Here is a 4,737-nt window from a genome sequence, read left to right as displayed (position 1 = left end):
ACAAGGAATAGAAGCAAATACCATTGATTGATGATGCACAGAGGGTATTGTAATCTTTGCAATGAAATGATGAATGTAAAACTGATGTTCTCCCATGTAAACTATCACTCAATTCCGAATAAAAACTAAAAAAAAAAAAAAAAATCAACAAAAGGTTTTCATGATTACCAGGGGTGGCAAGGAAGCTGGAGTAATTCACTGGCTAGAGGATAGATACGTGTTAATGTGGATGACAGGGAAAATAATGTAACAACTATCTTATTCTAAGGCAGGAGAAGACATAATCCTGAGATAAGAATAACTCGATAGTGCCCAGCTACCATGACCAACTGCTTTTAAAGGGGTCACATTAAAAAGTACTGAATAGAGTGGTAGAAAACATGAAACAAAATTCAAAATCATAACTAGACCAGGCTTAACTGGCTGGATAGAGATTGGTGGAACCCTGAGACTACGACCCTTAATCACCCGTCAAGTCTGAAACAGAACTCGCCCAGGACTCAATTTTCAGCCAAGCAATAGTTAGGAATATGTAGCGCTGTGGAATAATTCAGTGGACTACAAGGTGGATTTGAAATACAAGGTCAGCGGTTCAAATTTACCAGCCCCTCTTTGGGAAACCCTAGATAGGGTCACTATGAGATGGAACCAACGGCACTGAACAACAGCAACACTAGTGAGGTATACACAACATAGAGTGGTCAACCATTTTAGATCAGAAGTACAGTGTTTACCCAAGGACAGAATTCAGATAGATTGGGTAAAAAGGAAGAATTGAAATAAAAAACAGAGAGGAAATGGAAAAAGTGATGTTTTACTGAGGAGATTGTAATCATTGAGAAGAAATGAAGTATATGCTTTGTTGAATATAAAACTGTAGATCACTTTGTAAACTTTTACTCAATTCATAATAAAAAGTTAAAAAGAATGTGTATCCATCCAAGATCAGTTCTATCCCCTCTTTACAGGGTTAATAGAGACAGGCAACTTAGACATTGGCTACCTAAAATGGGAGGGGCTATAAGGGCATGAAGTGACTGGCTTACAAGCTTTCAGGAGGGAACCTAGATCCAGAGGGTGTGGAGGAAGGTACCTGAGTAGTATCCAGTCTGTCTAGGAGGGGCTGATGAAAAGAGATGTGGATAGGTCTCTTGCAATACAATAGTGAATAATTGTTATCAGGACTGATTGTAAGGATTGGAAATGTAAAGGTAGACGTTTTGTGGCAAAAAGAGGGGAGTGATTAACTTTGCAGAGGTTCCTGGGAACATCAAGGATGAAGAGAGGAGAGCAGAACCCTACCCAGAGAAGCAGTTGATGCCAAAAATAGAGGCAGAGATGATGATGTGGAGAGATAGAGGAGTGGTTGGGGACTTTGACCTCAGAGAGGGAGAGGGGCTGTGTGCTGACAACATGGGGGCAGGCTTGCAGGGTATATCCTTTGGTTGGTTGATGATGCATGGAAGGGATTGTAACCATGACAAGGAAACAATATATGATAGGATGAATGTGAAGCTAGTGTTCTCCCATGTAAACTATCACATAATTCACAATAAAGCATTTAAAAAATAAGGGGGGAGGAGCTTAGTTTCAGAGTGTGTGGGGGAAGGTAGAATCCCCACTGAATAGTTTTCATCTTATCTCGATGGGTCTGGTGAAAGGAGATGGGGATAAGATTCTTAAGATTCATTAGTGAGTAATTTGAGTAATTGTTATAATGACTAATTGTGACTGTCACAACTGTATAGGTAGAAATTTTGTAACAAAAAGAAGGGGGTAGTTAATCTTACAGTCCAGAAACAGAACCCTAGGACCATCAAGGGAGAAGAGCATGAGCGGAATGTGGGACCCTATCCAAAGAAGCAGTGACACCAGAGATGGAGACAGAGATGAGGACATGGAGAGAGGGAGCAGCTGAGGACTCTAGACTCATGGAAAGAGAAAGGCTGTGTGTTGGCAGCCAGGTGCTGGTTGCCAGTAGGCAGGCTTGCAGAATGGTCCTTTGGTTGTTTAAACGATTATATATTCCTGAGTGTTCTTGTGTACACCACCCCTCCCCCCGCCACCAAAAAAAAACCCCACAAAAAAGAGGGAATAGAAGCAAATACTGTTGAATGATGATGCACAGAGGAGATTGTAATCATTGCAATGAAACAATTAATATAAAACTGATGTTCCCCCATGTAAAGTATCACTCAATTCTCAATAAAAACTATAAATAAATAAAATTATATAGTTTTCATTAAACGTATTATGAATATTTGTCTTACTTGTATCCATTATAATTTAAAGAAATATAGTTAAATGTAAAAAAAAAAAAAAAAAAAGAATGTGTCTCAGCACACTTGTAACTACTGGCTAGGCTATAAAGTCTACATAAAGCATTCAATAACTCCCTAAGTTATTTGAAGTTTATTACTGTCTCCTCATTGACTGTTTGATCTGCCCTCCAAAAAGGGCTGGCCATATGACAGTGATTTCAATTTCTCTGCTAGAGAAAGTAAATGCAAGAAGTTACAAAATAACTTGATTCTCTTTTATTTCCTAACAGATCCCTGATGGATTTTTTGCCCATTTTTATGCCATTTGTGAGCATATCAGCCCTGTGCTAGCCTGGGGATTTCTGGGTCCTAGAAATTCTCTTTATGATTTATGTTGTTTCTTTAAGGTATGTTCAGTCATTGAATCATTTTTTTCACCCTAAACTAGGAATCAACAAAGGTTTTATTGTCTTTTTTAAAAATATATAGAAATAGAATGTTATTTAAAAGTAAAGCAATAAGCCATATAAATATAGTATTTGAGTATCATTGGGCCTGGACTAATATAATAAAAAGACTTGAAGCTTTTTCCTGGAAGTAGACTCAGATATTTCACTTACCTCTTCAATTCCTTCTGTGAGAGATACAAGTCCTTGGTTGGTATTGCTATGTTACAATCAGAGTACTGCTTCTTAGTTTGCTCTCCATGGCTGGGTCCTTTGGAAATTTATAAGATAAACATGCCAATTAGAAATAAATTGTTTCAAAGTAATATGAATGATAAAATCCAAGTTGTGAAAAGTAACTTGGGAGTTTAAAGTTGTAGCCCAGTATCTGAAGTTTAAGTTGTGAAAAGTAACTTGGGAGTTTAAAGTTGTACCCCCATGTCTGAAGTTTAAATTTGCAAAAAAAAAAAAGTTCATCTGTCTGGTACTGTGCCAAGAAAAGTTTTACTCTTTAATAATCTTAAAGTAAAGCTGAGTTTCAAGGAGTATTATCCCTTATTTTGCAGAAAAAGAAAATTAGACCCAAGAGAGGTTAAATCATGTGTTTAAGGTCCCTTTCCCAATGGCCTGTGGAACTAGTGCTAGAGCTCAGGTAGTCTCATTTGTTACAGCTTTAGTAGCTCTTTAGATTTGATGTAATTTTCTTCTAATCAATGCAAATTTGTTTTGTGCTCATTTTCTAGAATCAAGTTGTTTTCTTTCTCAAAGACATTTTTGATTTCGAGAAAGTACGCTATTCAAGTATAGAGACTTTGGCTGAAGACCTCATGCAGTTACTCATCCGCCGAACGGAACTGTTAATGGCCTGTCTTGGAGCAGATGCACTGAAACATACAAATAGCTGTATAAGTAGTCATGGCCATGTTGTGTCCGGTGGTCTGCTGGAAGCCAAAGTGCAATAAGTACCATAAGAATCATGCAGTTTGAGTGTGCTATGAAATATTTTAAGGTAACTGCTGATTTTGTAATGCATTGCAAAATCAACAGAATTAGTGAACGTGGACTCAGGGAGGAGTACACAGTGTATTAAAGATGAATTACTGTATTGCAATTACGCAGAAGTTCTACTGAATCCCTGTGTAGTATAGCCAAAGCAGTTTTTTTTTTTTGTTTTTTTTTACAACGTTTAAGTACAATTCAAGTTGTGAAATGTGTATTTCCCAGAAATATTGCTTGAATTGAAGTTAGTACTTGGGATTTACTTGATTTGTCTTCTTGAAGCTTTGTGAAATGTCCAGTATCATTCTCAAAAGCTTTGTTTTGTTTTTATGCTTTGTTCCTAGAAAATATACACTTTAGCCAAAACCTTTGTGGCTCATACATGTAATAAAATATTACTCCTAGTGGCAACATATTTAACTTAGCCTGAAAATGTATTTTTGATTATAAAGTTATTCATTTGTATAACCAACACTAGGCAGCAATGGTGTTTAATATGTGTTGCTTATAATACTGCTTGTGCATTTGCTTATATAATTGAATACAATAATGGTAATGGCTGAGTTTCATCATAAAACACTTAATGAATTGACACTGAGAAGTTTATCATTTACAGCTTTTAATTAGATTTACTGCAGTTTCTCAAATACATTACTGCTGGTCCTATAAGTTACAAAGACACTGTTTTACTTTTTCATAGTCTATTTTCCCCTTGATTAAATATTGATAAAAAAAAGATAAAGTTTATTAACTAAAACAGACCGTTAAAATTTTTTCTGTATAGTTTTGAGACTGCCTCCCAGATAGTGATAGTATTAATCTTGGTACATTAAAATAATATCTTCTTTCTCTTATAAAACTGACTTTTAATTATTCCCAGAGAGAATTTAGCATGCTGGGAATTTGTCATATTGTGCATCTATACTTTGAATCTCTGGTAGCGTAGTGGTTACGAATCGGGCTGCGAACCTTAAGGTCAGCGGTTCGAAACTACCAGCTGCTCCGCGGGAGAAAGATGAGACTTTCTACTC

The sequence above is a fragment of the Chrysochloris asiatica genome, unplaced genomic scaffold, assembly GCF_000296735.1.
Source record: "Chrysochloris asiatica unplaced genomic scaffold, ChrAsi1.0 scaffold00002, whole genome shotgun sequence".
Taxonomy (NCBI): domain Eukaryota; kingdom Metazoa; phylum Chordata; class Mammalia; order Afrosoricida; family Chrysochloridae; genus Chrysochloris; species Chrysochloris asiatica.
The sequence above is the reverse complement of the archived record's forward strand: the minus strand, read 5'-3'. Positions refer to the sequence as shown.